The 20045-nt window shown below is 42.2% G+C and overlaps 1 protein-coding gene across 5 annotated transcripts in view; it reads right to left on the bottom strand.

Moving 5' to 3' along the window:
* The window catches only part of SOX6 (SRY-box transcription factor 6), a 757470-nt gene that overhangs the window by 636106 nt on the left and 101319 nt on the right, over positions 1–20045 (bottom strand). Inside the window, exon 1 of one of the 5 annotated variants that reach the window (XM_054523670.2) lies at positions 13982–14181. The exons of 2 other annotated variants lie outside the window; for them this stretch is intronic. The gene's annotated coding sequence lies outside the window, so the exon portion shown is untranslated. 5 annotated transcript variants of the gene reach the window in all.

Genomic DNA, 20045 nt, shown 5'->3' with positions numbered 1-20045 from the left:
GAATCAGATCTTTAAAGCGCTTCATCACACTGTGTTAAATGGAGACTTTCAAAAATAACAAAGCATATTCAATTATAGGATTTGGGGGACCACAGTTCATTTTAAAATATTCTTTCATCTATATCTCTTTCTTTTCTATATCTACAATATGTACAAGTTTATAACATATATTAGCAAAATAGTACATGTCTAAAATTTGAAATACATATGTACATGTATTAGGGCTCATGAGCATTTTGCTAAGGGTGTGCTCTACCCAAAATGTGGCAACCACTATTCTGTCAGAAGTTCTCCCGAACAAACCTTAAAATTGTCTTGCCAGAGGAATTCTTCCAGACTCAGCCTTACCAACAATATTCTCCAGCTGCATTTAGGCTATCTAGAATGCCTAAGATCTCTATTTCCTCTCCATGAATATCCCAGGTTATGCCCCTTTGACCTCAGGTACTGAAAATGTTTCCTACATTCATTCCAATCAATCGAGGAAGATACCAGCTATAGGTTACTATGTGATAACACTGAAACAAGCATTTTATTAATTATCAAACATATTTACTTTTAAGATACATTAGTAATATACATATTACTTAAATACATATATTACATAGACAGCTCATTTGGGACAAGTTAGAATGACCATATAATTTAACACCTCCCTTACTAAATTTAATAAAATCATATTTCTGCCTTTTAAATTATCTCAGATATAAACTTGTTAAATGAGCAAAATTAATAACTATATAAGCACAGCCTCATAAAATGTAAAGAACATTAATACAAATGTCCTATTTTATTGGCATTTAAATTGCAGAAACTAGCATATATACAAATCAAAAAAGAATAACAGCCCAAAGATGTGAAAGTAGTACTAAGAAAATGCAAAAGAACGTGGCAAAGCTAATGGAAATCCTCTCCACAAGAGTTCCCCTTCATTCTAGGCCTCAGAGAATCCCTGCAAATAATATTCCAAGGAACATGATCAGCTCATTGAAATAAAAACAAAACAAAACAGCTAAGCATAAGAGAAAATAAGGTGCCTTCAGCAAGAATCTTAAGAAAAAGCAGAGACCAGCTATGGTTCTCGGTAGTGAAATTATAGATACTGGAGTTATCAGCAAGCAATTTTAAAATAAATAGGTTAAAGACATAAAAGATAAGCATAAAGCACATATAGATATTTCTATATCTGTCTATAAAGATTACCTCACCAATTTGAAAAAAATCATTTGAACACACAGAAATGAAAAACATAATAAAATTAAAACTTCAAGGGATAGGTTTAAAGCACATTAAATAGAGCTGAAGAACAAGTGGCAAGGAGTCAGGGAAATAGGGGAGTGCCCGCCATCTTCCCAACATCCTTCTTTACTCAGGGTGAGCCATGACAAATGAATAATGGAATACTCTTTATAAACAGGGATGGATTTTGAGGGTCACAGATGATGATGGTCAGCTTTGAACACAGCGTAAAAGTAAAGACACCAAGGCCATGGATTTCTAGACTATGTCTTTGGCCTTCATCACCTTTAAAATGAGTTATTCCTGCTTATATAAACGATGGGAAGAACGTCGAACAAATCAAAATCCACCTTTAGAAAAAAAAATCAGAATGCTCACCATATACGTTAGAAGTTTCTTCCCAAGTATTTAATTATACCATTTTCTTTCAATATGAAAATGAATGCAAAGGGCATAAAGTGATATTTTTGTACTGTAATCAGACTTTCATAGAAAAATGACAACCAAGCACTTATTATGAACCAAACAAGGTACTAAGTGTGTTATGCACATCATCTCCTCAACCCTCACAATATCCTAGGAAGAAGGCATTAATATTCTCATTTAACACTTAAGAAAATAGATTCAGAGAGGATAAACAAATTGTAAATGGTAGAACAAAATTTGATCCCGGGTGTGCTGATTCAAAAGCCCAAGCTCTTAACACCTAAAACAGTATTGTTTTATACCAATAAATTCAGAATTAAAAAAGAAAAATTCATGTACAATATAAAGGAGTATACTTTTTATATGCTCTATTTACATAGCTCCTGATAACATTGATGAGCTTTCCATGTGGACATAACAAAGAAATCAAACACAAAACTTCACAACTAAGACACAGCTAATTATGAATGCTTTGGAAAATGGCCCAAGGTGTTTTCCAAACCTGTTAATTAAAAGTCAAGCTGTTTCTCATTCTTTCCCTGTCATGCCCTATATAAGAATATGAGTCTCTAAGTTCACTAGTCCTACCCAACACAGGTTGTATATATATGACTATATATACTTCAGAGAAAATAAGCCTGTTACAAAATGCCGTACAATTTAAAACACAAAAGTCAAAAGTATTCAGTGTACATGAGCCCACATTAGCATAGCTGTAAAATTACACAAACCTATACAAAAACTACAAATGGATGCATTCTCTGGACTTACTGTTATCTGTAAACATTTAAAGAATCTGATATCAAAAAGCTGACAATTTCTTTAAAAATGCCTTTAGGGGTTCCAAGGTTACAATCCTTTTTCAAACCTCAATATATCTACTTTCATTAGATATATTGCATCGTTATAGTGGGAAAGGACTACAGCTAAGAAATTTTAAAACAATAAAATTTTCCTTCCGTATGTATTTAAGTCTCCAGAGTCAAGGGTAAAAAATGTTCCTGAGACTCAATTGATTAATATGCTGTTTTCCAAGTTATTTAAACTTTGTTCAGCTGCTATATTCTTTCAATTTTTATTTTCTTTTCGGTTTTTGCTTTTTTTTCAGACAGAGTCTCACTCTGTCGCCCAGGCTGTAGTGCAGTGATGTGATCTCGGCTCACTGCAAGCTCCGCCTGCCAGGTTCACGCCATTCTCTTGACTCAGCCTCCCGCGTAGCTGGGACTACAGGCCCCCACCACCATGCCTGGCTAATTTTTTTGTATTTTTTAGTAGAGACGGGGTTTCACCGTGTTAGCCAGGATGGTCTCAATCTCCTGACCTTGTGATCCGCCCGCCTCGGCCTTCCCGAAGTGCTGGGATTACAGGCGTGAGCCACCGCGCCCGGCCTGGTTTTGGCTTCTTATTAAGGAACTTAATTGAAAATCTTAAAGGAAGATGTTCTTTAAATATGATGCTTTTAGCATCATAACTAATTTAATATGACTAAGAGGATGTTTTTAAACTGTTTTCTATAACTTTCACGTCTTTTTCCCCCTCCTGTACTAAATTTCAGAACCTTTCTTTTTAATGTAGAGATTTCATCATTTTTTTTCATGCCATTACCAACAATGCAAGTCTCCAGGATGCCAAAGCGGTGGTGAGGAAAATAGGTTAAAGCCATTGTAGACCACGGCCATAGCTTCTCTAGCCTATGTGACCACCAATCTCTTTTCAGAAAGTGATTATGTCGCAGTCATATAAGCTGCAAAACTCAGTAAGTGTGTTTAACTTGGAGAAACAAGTTATTAAACACCAGAGAGCTTCCAAACTAAAAATATAAAAGAAGGCCTGCTGGCTCAGAGAAAAGGCATTCAAAAGTTATTAGAAAACATGAGTTTCCAGATTATGAAATTAGGTGGGCATGATGGCTCCACCTATAATCTTTGGAAGGCCAAGTCAGGAGAAGCACTTGAGGCCAGAAGTTCAAGACCCTCCTGGGCAACAAGATACCACCTCTACCAAAAAAAAAACAACAAAAAAAAAATTAGCCAGGCATGGTGATGGGCTTCTGTAGTCACAGCTACTCAGGAGGCTGAGGCAGGAGAATTGCTTAAGGCCAGGAATGGCTGCAATGAGCCATGATTGTATCACCGTTCTCCAGCCTGGACAACAGAGCAAGACCCCATCTCTTAAAAACACAAACAAACAAAAAGATTAAAAAAAAAAAACCTAATAAGTGGATTTATCATCCCCATTGGAAAGTTATCAGGAGTAGAGAGGGTTTACTGCTGCTACTGCTGCTTCTGCCACTACTACTGTTCATCACTATCATTGTATAATTATAATTTGTATTTCTTCCAAAAACCTTAAATAACCACTCTGAGGATTAATTTATTTTCATATTATCCCTCAATAAAAAAGAAGTTATGATATATGCCAACTTTGCCATTGGAAAAACTTAATTATAAATATGAGGCACCTAAAGAGCTGCAACACATAAGGGAAACAGAAATAACACCTAGATCTAAAAGCTTTCAGACACAGCTTTTTCTCTAAGATCATGCTTGTCCATTTTCTAAAAGTGTATTACAGTGTAAGATACAAGATTTTATTAACTCACAGCCCTGATCATCAGTTCATATATTAATAAGCCACTTACTGTAATTTTCATACCTAGTTGACATATTTGAAGGAAAGTAATAATTTGAAAGATTCCTCTGTACCTTAAAATGCACTCACAATGTTCCTGACCACAAAACTGAGCTAAGAAAGAGGAGTGCAGTAGCTAAGCTGCTGGCTTATGTCCATATCACATTCATGACAGACACAGCCTTTCTAGGAATCACAAAGAAACATGTACGAGACATTTCAGTGTCAGATCTACAGAAAAGCTAGTTATACTGTCAAATGTTCCCCCATGTTCAGTGCTCTTTAGGATGTTACCTAAAGCCAGTTCCTCGTCATCCTTTAAATCACAGATCAAAGGCCATCTCCTACTAGAAGCTTTCCCTGACATAGGTACTTCTGCTGTTATACATAACGCCATGATGGTAATTAGCACACTGTACAGAATCACCTATATCCATACCTCTTCACTAGTACAATGCATTTTCATCTTTGAAATTATGTAATCAAGTTCTTCTCAGCCTTTACACCATCAAGGATTCTTTTATTAACGAACCTCATGTTTTGAAAGATTGTTTTCTATCAAACTTGCCACACTTATTATTACATAATTTTCTAATTTGTATTAATCAAAGACATATGGAACTGATGTTTAATGCTTCTGATCAGCATGGTATTATTCTTTTACATTGGTGTATGGGAAATGCAGCAATAATTTGGCTCTGGAAGTAAGTATGAAAATACAATAAATGAGCACTGACATTATATCAAAGAGATTGGGAAATAAGAGGGCCAAAAAAGCCAGTTCTAACTTATGACATACAAGCTTTGTTTGAAGTAAATAATATCCTGAAGCAAAACCCAATTGAAACATTGATTCACATCAAGTAGAAAGTTAGTATGGCTGGTAAGCTTATCTACTCCACATACCTTTTATTGAATGAGGCAATGAATATGAAAGCACTTTAAAGGCTGATGAGTACTATAAATATAAGAGAATTAAGAGCCTTTCTCATGCCATGGTTCTTGTACTGATCATATAACTATTGTCAATTTATCCTAACACCGTTGTCCAGAACTGTTCTACCCACTTATATGTATATCTATATGTATGTATGTATGTATTTCTGTGTGTGTGTATATATATATTTCATATATATATACAGTATCTTCAAACTTAACCTTTCTAACAACCCATGGAATAAATTATATCACCATCCCTATTTTTAAAATTAGAAAATTGAGATTTGGAGAGGTTGCATTACTTTTCCAAGGTCACACAACTAGTTTAGCAAATAAAACAAAAGAAAATCTTCAAAAAATCAAAATTGGAAGTTTAATTTTGGTCTTCACACATATATGTCTGTCATTCAAATGAAGAAGAATGTCTGCTTTCATTTTTTCTTAAAATGAAAGCAAGAGAAAACAGACTGAGATGGGTATATTTGACACAAAGAAATCCCTGGTGTTAATCATTGATATATATAACCAAAGATTATAAAATCTCCTTTTGGCAGGCTTTCAAAATAAAGAGAACTTCTTAACTGATTAGAATGGAGAAAAGATGATCAATACTATATAGCAATGACAAATGAAATGACCTTTCAAACTCTCTTCTAGGCCTTAGAATTGTAGTTTTATCAAATTTGAGAAGTTGAACATGTAAACTCTACATTTAGTCATTACTCTATCCCAAGTCTTCCAGACCATAGATTAATTCTCCTTTCAAGGAAAGAAAGTTAAGAACCTATATTGCTATTTCTATTTTACATAAGAGGGAAAGAAGCAAGTTATGTAACTTCCCAAAGATTACATAGCAATTATGTAGTAAAGCTGGAATGGGAAGCCAGATCCAGATAATTGTAAGTATAGAACCACTTCAACTATAACAGATAACATGTATTAAATGTTTATTTTATACCAATCCCTCAGCTTAGTGCTTTACATTCGTTTATCTCATTTAATCCTCAAAACAACCCTATGATGTAGGTATTATTATTATTATTCCCATTTTATAGATAAGGAAACTGAGGCTTAGGGATTATATCGTGGATATATTGGGAGGAGAGGAGCTGACTTCTCATACACAGAAGGTTCAATGCCCATGGACCTAGTTGGAAATTATTTTGAGAAAATAAAAATATTCCTGACCTTCAATATTCCTTCCCAAGAAAATACAATGAACTACTCTCTCTTAGCTGGGGGCATTCTTACTTAGTTTTATCAATAACCTGCTTAGCATCAAGACAACCACACCTAAGTTTCTCCACCTACCAACTATGAAAATCTTCAGAAGAAGAGAGAATCCTTTAAAAGTAAAGACTCATGGCTTCAAAAATGCTCTTCAGGGTGTCTAGAACTTAGTAAGTCTTTATGTTATTCAATGACCTATTTGTAAAGTATAAAATGTAGCATTTGTAACCATGCCTGAGAATGAGTATGCTCTTTAAAAACAAAAAAAAAATCTGTTGCATTTTCTTTTTTCTACATATTGGGCTTGTGTGGCCTTGGAAAGTGAAGCATCTTTAATTTTCTTTGTCTAATTTTAAAGAACCACTTTTCAAAGAAGCAAAGAAATTGTGCTCGGTGAAGTCAAAATCACAAACAGCATAAAGTCCCTTTTTACACGTGAATGGATATATCAAAGATAGACAATTCGTCTCTTTAAGATGACTGGAAACAACAAATTATTGAAGGTAGCAAGGGTGACAGATCATTTCAAGGGTTATCGTGGGAGATTTTTCTGAGAAGAAAGAGATCAAGAGAGAACTGAGAGAACATAGAATGTTTGTACACACTCTAATATGCACATCACATAGTGCGCTTTGAATTTGTCTTATATTTATTATGCCTATTTATACATATCATCATTGAAAAGCATCAAATCAGTATACTTAAGTAATTTGATTAAAAATAGTTAAAACATGCAAAACTCTTAAAGCATTTAATAATACCACGTTAGGCTTCTTCAATACATGGTGCTTCAATCCAGAGAAATCTTTAGAAGGCTTTATAGACCATGGGAGCTTAGTAAATAAAATACATCAATGAATTCCTCGCCACACACACCACAATAAAATGTTCGCAGAAAGAGAGCAAATACAGAAATAGAAGAGCCAGTAGATTACAGAGCAGCAAATTGAAGTTGGTCACCAAAGATGCAAAAATTTCTAAAATATATACAACACAGGACTACCAACTGTTAGATTTTGTATTTCACTATTTATCCCCAAATAGTTACAGGCTAAAATATTAACTCAGTTATTGATAAATAAAATCAAACGTCCCTCTATAAATGGAAAGAGATAACTCTTTAGATAAATATAAAGATTTCCATAGTTTCAAATGATTGCTGTTCACTTGAAGTATCATGAAAGAGAATGCCACTACACATTTTCATGCCATTTAAATGAAAAGAAACATATCAGAATTTTTCTTTAAGTATTTAAAAAAGGATTTTTTTCAATATATGTATTGTGCAAGTTTGTGAGGATTACTAAATATATTAGCATTATAAAGTAGAAATAAGTAGGCAGTTGATTTTTAATGCGGTTTATTAGTTTATAATAGATTACAACATCTACAATTAACCTCAGAAAATAACTCACATCTTTCCTAAAAATGAAAGTTTTTTTGAGTGAATAATAAAATATGAGTGATATATTAGGGGTCTTAGAGGAGCAAGAAGAGATTCTGAATATAAACAAGCCATCATTCTGGTAAAAAGAAATACAAACAAGAAGAATAAAAATAGTTGATGCACAAAAGCCATAATGAGGGGGTAGCTCAAAAAATAACTTCTACTTTGAATGGTTTGGATGAAATACAAATTATCCACAGAAAAGTGTGGACTGGCATAAATGTTTGTACAAAATTATAAGTGTATTTCAAGAAGTATGCAAGAGGCAACCGCCTGCATGATGCACAAGGTCCCAGCAATGCTCTGCTTAAGTGCTAGTGCACAGAGTCCAAACCACTGCATTTTAATTACCATGCAGCTTCAGATATATTGCCTTTGATATGGAAATGTTCTTCTTCTCTCATCTTCACATATGGTCTCATGCACAGAAATCTTTATCTGATTCATAAAAAATAAACTAGAATCCAATCTCAACACCTGACCTCAGTGCTTAGAAGTTTTTTACTAAGCATGGTATCACTATAAAAAGAATGGCTAATATTGGTGTAAAGTTGGATATTTTGAGCAAAGATATGAAGGATTTGCAGTTAGGAACTGAATCGATACTGCTTCTCTGAGGTTTTAGGGTTTCATGTTCCCTTTTTTAAGACTACCACAGATTTGAGGAAAAGCAGACCAGCACTCTTTTTTGGAGCTGAGAGAGTCTGCAGTAGATTTAAATGATATTCCATTTTACAACCTCCACCCACATTCTTCAATTGATATTTCTATCCAAACTATTACAATGAATACTTAAAAATTGAAAAGCTCTATCAAAAACCATAATGTAAATTTTGAACTATTTTCAGTTTGTTTAAATGTCCAAACAAAATAATTAACTGAAAAGCTTTTACCCTTTTCCACAGAACAAGGAAAATAAAAACACTTTCCTGTGAATAAATAATGAATATATAATGAAAGGATGGTGAGAGTTTCTGATACAACGCTCACCAAAACAATGAGTTTTCGGATCACATTTGAAAAACCTCAAGCCAAAAAGATATGCTACACATTTAAACTTGGCTTACATTAATAAAAATTGCTTTTCCTACACTGTATAGGAGCACTAGGTTTTTTTACTTGAATATTGAGATTCAGGGCATAATCAGTAGAAAATATACAGTCAGGATGAATACATAAACTGTTCTAATACCTTATTTTCCTTATTAGGGAAAAAAACAGAGGAGAGACATATTTCTTAAGAAGAAATCCAAACCCAAAGATAGTCCATTTCTTCCTCTAAACAGCAGTGAATGTTCATTTTTAGCAGGTTTCTATAGTAAAATCTGTTATCATCAAATCTCATATACCTACATAACTTGATAACTGTGAAATAACTTGATTAATTTTTTAATGGTAATATGGCCTATCTAACCTCATGAGAGCAGATAATACATTCCATCTGCAAAACATCTTGCTGTAAGTTATCTGTGTTTTATCATTTCTAGTACCTGTCTGTGCCTGATATGGTATTCTCAGACACATTAGCTTGATGGAATGTTTCACTTGACTTGAAAAACATCAATTGATATATATGCATCCCTAAACTATATTAAAACAAATAGCTCTTAGATAAACCAAAATTTTTGTTGTACTATTCTATACTTTCATAGAAAGTTGTCTGTAAATAGTGAAAAATATATGTATGTATGAATTCTCTCACTAACAAGAGAATGCTTTCAAACATGGAAAGAGATACATAACCGAACAAAACAGAAAAGCATAGAAAATATTAAAAGTAGGGGTTAAAGCCAATGTATATTATCTTTTTCAAAAGAAATTCATTTATTCCAGTACTTATTGTACTAGTTGAAAGAAAATTATTTAAAAGTCACTGATATCTTCAATGTAAGATAGATATGTGTAGCAATTTCATCAGTGACCAATAACTAAATAATTCCTAAAAAAGGTCAAATAGAAACAGACATAAAATCTCAATAATGCCATCAAATTTTATCATTTTTTACAGTAATATAGTTTAGAGCATTGTAAAAGAAAGATTTGCCAGTTAGGTTAACATATTGTACATATGTGTTTTTCCCTTAAAATGAAAAATATCTGTTGTTTTCTGCTACTACTGAAAAAATGCCCAACAGACAATATAATTTTCCTGCTTAATCTCATTTCTTCTAGGCATTCAGTTACCAAATCCATTATAAAATCAGCTTAAGGTGTAGGTACTTGATACTATTATATCATTTATATCATGCTCCATAATAAATAACTCAATTTTTTGTGCATTTTAAAAAATACATATACACCAAGAGAATGTTCCTTTTCATGACTTCCAAAACATCAAATAAAAGCAACAATAAACAGAATAAACAATAAACAAAAAGCTATCTAGTTTTGCCACTATAACAAGGAATATGGTGGAGAAGAGAAGAGAAAGGAGGTGTTGGTGGTACATGAGAAAAGCAACAGAGGATGTCACTATGCCTATGGAATTAATGCCCTGGTACTTGATATCGGGATCCTGGTTACTTACTATCTTTGGTCTTAAACTAGACCTAATAATTGTGATGCACACTTGCTTTCAGAGTTTGAAACATTTGTTTTTTGGTTGTTCACTTTTTTTTAATGGGGACAATTTCTCTTGATTTATGAGGTTTTCAAAAATGTAGAAGGATAAAAACTACATGTCATTTGGCCTACTGCCCATGTGCTCACATATGTGTATTCAAGAAGATACTTTCAAAACTGCACAGAAGATACCTAAATCAGTCATAACTTTTCTCCTGTTATAAGAAAGTGAAATATTTCATCGGTTCAATGAAAAGCAAATGCAGCTTAATAAACCGTGTCCTCATTTCCCACCAAGAAAGGTGCACTCTTGCTGCCATAGAAAAGCTAACCCTGGGCCGGGCGCGGCTGTTCACGTCTGTAATCCCAGCACTTTGGGAGGCCGAGGCAGGCAGATCACCTGAGGTCAGGAGTTCAAGACCAGCCTGGCCAACATGGTGAAACCTCATCTCTACAAAAATACAAAAATTAGCCGGGGGTGGTGGCGTGTGCCTGTAATCCCAGTTACTCGGGAGGCTGAGGCGGAAGAATCGCTTGAACCCAGGAGGCGGAGGTTACAGTGAGCCGAGATCATGCCATTGCACTCCAGCCTGAGCAACAGAATGAGACTCCGTCTCAAATAAAAAAAGAAAAAAAAAAAAGAAAAGCTAACCCTGTCCCACTAAACTTGTGAAAGATTTAGGATGTTTGCTTGTTTGTTTTGAAATAAAAAAGAATCTTCTAGTAGGTATCAGACATATCTGAGTGGCCTAGAAACAAGGGGAGGAGGAAGACTGATGCAAGTGCCTAATGCTGAGTGTTGAATTCCAGGGTAACTGCACAGGTTGACAGAGGGAAAGTCATGTTCACGGCTGCAGAAATCTGGTCTCTGCCAGAAAGTGCAGGCTAAAGCAGACCTGACACTGGGATCTGGGAAGCTAGGTAGGAAGCTCAAGCAACAACAAGGTACTGCTCCTAAGAACCCCAGGCTGAACCAGAGTGAGATAGGGAAAGACAGTAGATCTGCCCAGGCTTTCCCACAGTGATCACTAGCAGCCCCAAGCGGCTAGGCCTGGAGGGGGAAACCAGAAGCTGCAATCAGAGCACGGATATTAACTTCTGAGAGACCTTTGGGAGTGGGGGTGGGAGGGAGCACAGAGACAGGTGAACAATCCAACCTAGAAGCATGAAGTCCCTACCCAAGCCAGGACATACAATGCAAGGCTGGAATGGTCTTACTGGGTTGGTGCAGAGGGCCACTAGCAGCCCTCCCCCACGAGTAGGATGTGAAGAATAGGTATGTTGCCAGATTTTCTCTGCATCTCCTTTCCCCATTCAGTCTGCACTCTGCGCTGGTGTCCAGTACCCCTCTTACCAATAGTTGAACAGCCGAAAAATAAGAAGATAAAATAGGAAGAGAAGAAAAGAAAAGATAAAAAAAAAAAATCCAAGACAAGGCTACACTGTCACATTCTTCTCTGCCACGGCCTCCCGAGGCTGCCCTGACCGGTTCGGCCCTCCCTCGGGAATCCTGGAACCCAGAACGGAGCTGAGCGGACCAGGTCGGCCAAGCCCGTGCCTGCGGGCCTCGGGGACGAGGTGCTGAGTGCGCAGGCTAATTATACATGTGGCATTTGGGCAGCCGACTGTCCAGTGACACCTTACCTTATGAGGAAACGTCAACCCCAGCAACTGTTCAAAACAAAATGCCATTGCGGGATCAGCTTCGCCGGCCCTTGGCCGGTTCAGGATTGCTTTTCCCACAGCCTCTCGAACTTAGTGCAAGAATGTGGCCTAGGGAAGCCAGCCGTGGGCGGGCGGGCCGACCAAGGTTGGGGGACAGGCAGGGCAGGACTTGCCAGGTGTCCGTCCTGTCCCCCCTCGCCATGGACCAGCTCGCAGACCTGACCACTTGACCTTTTTTATTCACCAAACCCACCTCCTAGAAATAGACTGGGCGAGGCTGTGTCTGTTCTCCTCGGGACCCAGGGAAAAACCTGGACATGTGACTAGAAAGGGCAGGAGAGAGAAGACCCTAGTGGGCGGGAGTAGAGGGGCCCTCTTTCATCTCTACTCCCCCGGGTTGCTGGCTGGGCCGTCCAGCCAGGGCCAAAGCCCGGCCGCAGGAGTGCGCGGCTAGCACCGGCGCCCGGGACGCGGACGTCATCCGAGCGCCCATTGACAGTACAGCGGGAGGTCCGGAGCCCAGCCCAGTTTGCCGCAAGGACGGCTTCAGGCCACCTCTAGCCCTAAACTCCAAGCGCGGCCCTCACAGGGTCTCACATGCAAAAGCAGCCCAGGACAGCCCATCTCGCTAACAGCCCAGCCCCGCCAGTTCAGTCGAAGACTTATTTTTAGTCCCCAAATAGGGGCGGCATTCAATATCTGACAATTCACACAAAACAACATTTTCAAACTTGGTCAGCCTAAAAGAGCGTAAATAAAACTCAAAACAAGCTGGCGACAGCCACCTTTTATCTGCTCCGAACACACCAATTCTTTTTATCTTAAAGCTCTGCGGAGCGCCGGGGAAGCAGCCGGGCACAGAGCTAATCTGCCCTCAGCAGCCCCGGGCCGCTCCTCCCGGCATCGGAGCACAACCCCAGCAGCCTTTGCACAAGCCCTTTCTCTTCTCTGCCCGGCCCTTTAAGGGAGAAGGAAGAAAGCAGCTCCTGCGGGAGCGGCCGGGCTCGGGCTGGGCCCCGGGGCGGGTGGCAGCACCGCCCCCTGCCCTGGGCCGAGCCCGGGAGCAGCGGACCGCGGCCCGGGCTGCAGAGGAGCAGCGGGTGGCGGGGCCCCGGCAGGGCGCCGAGAAGGACGGAGGGCGCCGGCTGGGCTCAGGGACGCGGGGCGGGGAAGAAGCATGCCAGCTACCGTGCGCTCGGCCGGGTGACTCCCGGCGAAGTCCGCGCCCGGCGGGGCTGAGCTACCCCCTCGCCCCCGCTCCCGCCAGGTCAGGCACCACTGCCCTCGCGGCCAGGGTAAAGAGGACCACAGATCAGTTAGCACTTGGATTTCGGATGGGCTTGGAATTCGGTTTGTTTATTCCTGAAAAGATCATTAAAAAGTACAGTCCAAAAACGGGGGGAGGGGGAAGGAAGGGAGACAAGAGGAGGGAGCTGGAGGCAACTCGAGCGGTGTCCCGGAAAAGTTGCGGCGGAGCGGCGGAGCGGCGGAGCGGCGGTGGGGTGAGGGTGGGAGGAGGGAGCGCAAGCGTTTTCTAGCGACCCGGGTTTTCTTTATGAACTCCTCCGAGTAAACTTCATCCCGGCGAGAGAGCGGCGGAGATCCTCGACTCCCGCCCGCCCTCGACCAGTGTCAACCCCACAAACAGCCTAAGTTTCCAAACCGAAATGGGGGTGGGGTGGGGGTAGCATTAAGAAGCCCAGAAGCTCAGCGGGTCCTCCCGACCTCCCGCACCCGGAGCCTGGCTGACACTGAAGCGCTCCGAACACTGTGGCGTCGCAGTCACACAGCGAATCAACCCAACACTTTTCAAGAAAACAAAATATTTGCTAGGAAACTTACTTTGCATTTAGTCTCTATTCTTTGGGGGATGCGGTTTAGGTCGGCTCGCAAGGGAAGCCCGTTTTGTCCAGGTTGGATATTGTCTACTTATGGATCAGCCCTTGGATGAGGGTTTATTTTAATTTATGGCTTATGCATTCTTTTAAGGTCGATTTACATGACCTCCGGCTACAACTAAGACAGCCGAGGAGGGCACTCCAGTCGTCAGTCGGCCAAACCCACAATTAAAACAGCCCTCCCCCCCAGTCTCGGTGTGACTAGGGCTCTCCCGGGGTAGGCTGGCTGCCTGCCTTTCTCTTTCTCTCTTCTCTCTTCACTTCCCTCTTTTTTTTTTTTTTTTCCTTTGTATCTTTCTTTTTTAGTATCGCGAAATAAGATGTGGTATCAGTTTTTTAAAACTTTCAGTATAACTTTCTCTAAACCCAAGCCTGCAGCGGTAACAAGATATACAGCGCTCACAAAGCCCTCGGGATATTGCCCTCTTGTGGGCAAGGAGGGCATTACCGCCTAGCGGTCCCATCCGAACCTTCAAAGCCGACACGCATTTGCTTTCACAGAACGAGGAGGGATGACTACACACGCAGCCACACAAGCTTCCTCCATCACACACTTGAGCGAACTTCAATGAAATACCTACCTCAAACTTCACGGAGACTTACAAATTCATTCTCTAAGCCACCTGACTTCTTTTTCACATCATTCCCAATTATATAGATTAGAATACCTATGCGGGGAGGCGGAGGTGGAGGAGTGAGGTGGGCCGAGAGGGCAGACAGATTTCCGGACGACTACTTAGGATGGCGATAACAGCTTTCTGTTGTCAAAGGTTGCGTTGTGTCCCTGTCCCTGCCCTTTTGCCTTAATGTCCTACGCACAGTTATCTACAGCTACAACATGTGTTTTCTCAGAGTGGATTTTTTGGAGGGGAGGTGAAGGGGAGAAAAACAGACGCCCGCCACGCAGATCTGTCAGTCCGGAACAAGGCGCAACTCTCCAAGAGGGGGACGCATCCTTGGGATCAGCGCGTCCACCAGCGAGCGGCGGGCGCCCGGGCCCCTTTCTCTCCCTCCACTCCCCCTCGGCGTCGGCCCCTCGGAGCGCCCTCCTCCCGCTCCTCCTCCTCCTTTCCCCTCCCCAGCCAAGTACGCAAACCCGCCCCGGCCCGGCAGCCGCGGCTCCCGGCCACCCGCGCCCTCTCGGGGCTCCGCTCGCTCGGCTCTCGTCCCTCTGCCTGTCCTGCCCCAGCCCCTCGGTCCCAGCTCACAGAAACTAACCCTGGAGTGCCCGGAAGGGCAGGAGCGGAAGACGCCGGGGGACGGCGGCCCGGCCCTGGGCTCCGGCCCCCTGCCCCCTCCGGCGCCCCAACAGGTAGCTCACAGCGGGCCGCGCGCCCTGGCTCTGCCTCCCTCGCTCTCCAGATCGCTCGCTCCGTCCCGGTTACCTGGGCGGGCTCCAGGATGGTACTGCGCGGGAGGGCTCCTTGTGCGCTGCGCCGCAGGAGTAAATGGCATTAAAGAAAAAGGGAAAGATACAAATAAAAAAAATTAAAAGGAAGGGGAGTCGGTGCTAGGTCAATTGGCACAGTCCGGGGAGCAAGGGAACAGAACCCCCCAGCGCCGCGGCCGGCGTAGCCCGTTAACTCAAGTCTGCGGGGGTGTCCCGCCCCGGGCGGGGGCAGCGCAGAGCGGCAGAAGTTTGCCGCCGGGGTGCCAGGAGGTGCGCGCGGAGCGGGGTGACTAGGGGCTTCACCCTGGAACAAGTGAAGGCGATGGTTAGTGCTGTCAATCTTGGCAATCAGTGTGAGCGGCCATGTCGTAAGTATTCAAAGCATTTCCCGTCGTGCAACATCAGAAAGTGAGTGGCCAGGGCATTGATCTGAGCGAGGGAGAGGAGGCTGGGCTCCCCTCCCAGACAACACAGGCAAGATGAGACAAGAGGCGAGGGAGGCAGCGAGCCAGGCAGAGAAGCTGGGAGGGAGGAGGGCGGGTCGGGGGAAGAAGGAGGGGAGAGCGGGAGGCAAAGGCAAGAGAGAGCCGCAAAGAGAGAGGAGGGCAGAGAGATCCGCGAGACCAGAGGTTGGAACTGGAGAAAGCGCCTGGAAAGAGACGGTGAAGCAACTACTAGGGGAGAACTGGAAGGAGACAAAGAAGAGAGAGAGTCGGGGTCAGAGGAGAATGGGGACAAGTACTAGGTAGGGGAGAGGCAGGCTGAGGGAAAAACGACCAAAAGAGCTCTATTGGGGCTAGGGCTGCTGGGAGGAGGAGTCAGGAGAAAGGCAAACTGTAGCGTGGAAAAGGTAGGCAACTGGGGGAGAAAAAAAGGAGCAAACTGGAGAAAGTGAGGAAGTCAAATGGTAAAGGAAAATGTAGGAATGGTAGCTTGTGCTTTGGAAAAGTTAGGTGACAGAAGGAGGCATGGGCTGAATGTTGAGAAGTACTAAGATAGAACTGGACCACAAAAGCGAGTCACGAGACAAACAGAGAAGTGGAAGGACAGGCAGGCCAGGGAGAAGACAAGAAGGGTGGATATTAGGATGAACAATAAGAAGTATGAAGGAAAACGAAAAAAAGAAGTAGTCAAAAGAGAGAAAAGAAAGAGATGAAGGAAGTAGAGATGATGAAAACACACCACTTAGTAGGATCTCAGCAAATGGGGGAAGAGAAACATTTTAAACGATGGAGGAGGAGGCGTTGAAAAAAAAAAAAGAAAAAGCAATTCACACAGGAGATTCCTAACATATGTAGGTGGCAGTGTTCTGGAGGCCATATGGATTACATAGTTTATGGGTTCAAATTATTATAAATAACAGGACTGTGTACAAACCACCAAAAAATTATTACACTTTCACAACAATAAATAAAGCAATTCCACAATTGTTATACTGTTATATGGATAAGTCTTCATTGTATGGGATTGAGTGGTTGATATATGTATATTACCTCAACTTTGTAGAGGAAAAGATTTGGAGAAACAGTTTCAAGAGGGGTGGTTTAAAGATTGTTGAAGATGAAAACAGTTTCAGTCACCCAGGATGACATAAAAATGCCTACGTCAGATGTAGAAAATTATGTTAATAAAAGACCCCCAGAAAAAACTTAAATAAAGATTCCCTTTGAGTCATGTGTAGGGTAGATTATAGATTTGAAGGACATAGAATGTCATAAAGAAGCAGACCCCTGAAACTTAATCTCAGTGCAAAAAAAAGCTGGAGGATCAGGATAGGGAATAATCATGGTCTCAGGTAGTAGAGATACAGAATATAAAAGATAGATGAGAAACCTAGCTTTGATAGCAGCACAGGGCTAACTAGAGGCAGTATGCACAAGGTGAGGTTGGCCTGCCTTAACCCAGGCCCAAAGAAATAGACTAGATTTGAGAAACTGAGGTCAGTGGAAAGTCAAAACTACATCAAGATAAAAGCTGGGAAAGAGGTTCTGAAGCACGAGATAACCTGCAGAGATTTGTGAAGGAGAGATCCTTACTGTATAGAAACTCATATGAGATGGCCACTTTGAGACAGTTCATCAAAAGAGACTTTGTGAAAGGACATATGGATATGGACCAAAAGAGGAGCCAGGAATGCTGATTGGAGAAATCAGAAAGTTTCGTGGCAATCTAAAGTTGCCAACCTGAGGAAGACCTCCCACAGATGAAGTGATCAAAGATAAAGGGGAGAAAGTCTCATCTCTATTACATTATCTTTGAAGAAAACGGAGACAAGATGCAAGCACAGAAGATGGAACAAGCTGAGCTGTCGATCATATACTGCCTTTTTAAAATATACTCCATGTTGGTTTCATATAAACTCCAGATAAGAAAAAGACAGAGATAAGAGTGAAGATGAGCTCCTAGGATCTGTGGGGCAGAAGAAATAGTCATATGCTCCTGGCCCACTAGGAAATACAATGCTTGAAGACTGGTAGCTTGGGGACTGTGAGTTAAACTGACTTGATGTTTTTGGAAGAAGTTAGTCCCCAGCAAGAAATCTTGTGTCTCCACCAGCCATGGTGACTTTCAGGACTGGAAAGTCTGTCTCTAGGGGCCAGAGCCTGGAGGCCAATGAGATGTACACCCTGGTACCTTGCTGGGCAGCTCTTAAAGGCCAGGGCTCCCAGAACTGCCTGCGGGCCCCTTGACCTCTAAGGCCCAAGGGGCAAGCTCAGACTGGTGTTTCTAGCCCAGACAGGAGTCAGATCTCCCCTGTGTGTGTAAGAGTGTGGTTGGGCCTGTTCCAGAGCCTTGCACTCCTCAGCCGTCTGCCCTGGAACTCAACCACAAGGGCCAAAAAACCTCTCCAAAGCCTAAAGAGGTCAACATTGAAGGACCTGTCCTAAATGCCTGCAGAGAGGAGAGGGGTGTAGATTAAGTCTCAAAAACCAAGTCCTCAGGGAAGAGCCACCTAGAGAAGTGAAACATCAGGGACGGAAAGGCTGGAGCGCGACTGGGTTCCTCCAATTTGCTGCGACAAGTTTGGCTTTCCAAATACCAGCGCGTCCGTCTCTTTAAATCACAGAGCAATCGGGGTTCTGGTGGGCAAGACTGACCCTGACGACCAGATGCAGGCCGCTAGCGGGAGGCAAGAAGGAAAAGGAGACATTATCAAGATCTCTGGCGTCCACTGAAGGCCCTAACACCCGGCCTCGATGTACCTTCCGAAAAGGAGCCGCAGGAACCCCTTTTAGATTTTATCTAATAAACTGATAGCAAAGTAGATTGATAAGGCGGAACCCGGAGCAAGTAACAATATTGATCCCTAAAGGAAGGAAACTAAAATTTGGGGTCTCGATGCCGCACTTCTGGCTGTGTAAGAGTGACACGTGGCCCTGGGGGCGGGGGTGCCATCTAAGGATTTCCTCTAAAGCCCCGGGCGCTGGCTATACCAATGAAGAGGGAGAGGCGGAGAGCGCAGCAGCCTGCTAAAGTGCTGGGCTCTCCACCTACCTGGTGCGCACCGGCCTGCGGGCTCGGAGAAGTTCCCGGAGGAGCAGAGGGCACCCAGGCACGGTGGCCAGATCCAGGCACTCATAAGCTCACATCCCCTGGGGGCTGGAGCCCCACGCGGCGCAAGAACCCCGGGCGCTGAGCTCCGGGGAACCTGGGAGGGAAGGAGGGGCGAGCGGGTGGGGCTGACTTACCTGCCCGCAGCAGTCGCTGCCTCTGTGTTGTCGGAATGTCCCTGCGCACCGCAACCAGCAAAGGCAATTCGCCTTTGCTAACTTTGGCCTCGCACCTCCAGAGAAGAGGCGCGAACTCGCAAAAGGAAAGGCGGGCACGGCTCCTGGAGAGAGGTCCCCCTGAACTTGGGAAGGACAACGCAATTAATTCTACTCGAGAAGTTAGTATTTAAAACATCCACGCAAAAATCATAACGGCTATGCAAACCTCGAATTCTCGCTTTGAAAGACTCCTTACACCATCCGGGCGGACAATTCAGACCTACATGATTTCATATTAAAGTCGCTAACTTCTTTCAGGAAGGACTTCAAAGCTACTGTATAAATTGGACAAGCATAAATGTCAACCGCTCCCAAACATCGAGAAGAACTTTTACTGAAACGAAGGATAAATGAGATAGTGTAAAAGCCAAAAGGGAAGAAGTTGAAAACTTTAAGTCAGTACAGAGAAGTTTTAGCAATTGGTTTCCTTAAACGGGGATAACAAATAAACCAACACTTCAGCTGCCCATCGCACTTCATTTAAGTTTGAAGTAACCAAATAACCTGAATTCCCAAATAACAGTGCCCTTGGGACTCTGCCTCAAAGAGGTCGGAACTCGTGTTTCAGCAACAAAAGCAAAAAGCAAACTGAATAATGTCCTGCGTTCCTTAAGACGTCATTCTGCAAAAGGACAAGGCATTGTCCCTCGACTTTAAGTGGATAGAGAATAACATTGAATTTCATTTGAATCTGCGTGTCATTTCTGTTCGGAAGATCACAGCGGTAGCGGCAGTAGCGGCAGAGCACCGCCACAAAGGAGGTGGGAAAAAGTGGTAAAAATGCATGAACTTTTTTCCAAAGAAAAATAAAGATAAATCAAAAATAAGTTTTACAGACATGCCTTTCC

Source organism: Pongo abelii, chromosome 9, assembly GCF_028885655.2.
Source record: "Pongo abelii isolate AG06213 chromosome 9, NHGRI_mPonAbe1-v2.0_pri, whole genome shotgun sequence".
In the NCBI taxonomy this organism is placed as follows: Eukaryota; Metazoa; Chordata; class Mammalia; order Primates; family Hominidae; genus Pongo; species Pongo abelii.
Note: the sequence above shows the minus strand (reverse complement) of the source record. Positions and strands in the feature narration are given on the sequence as shown.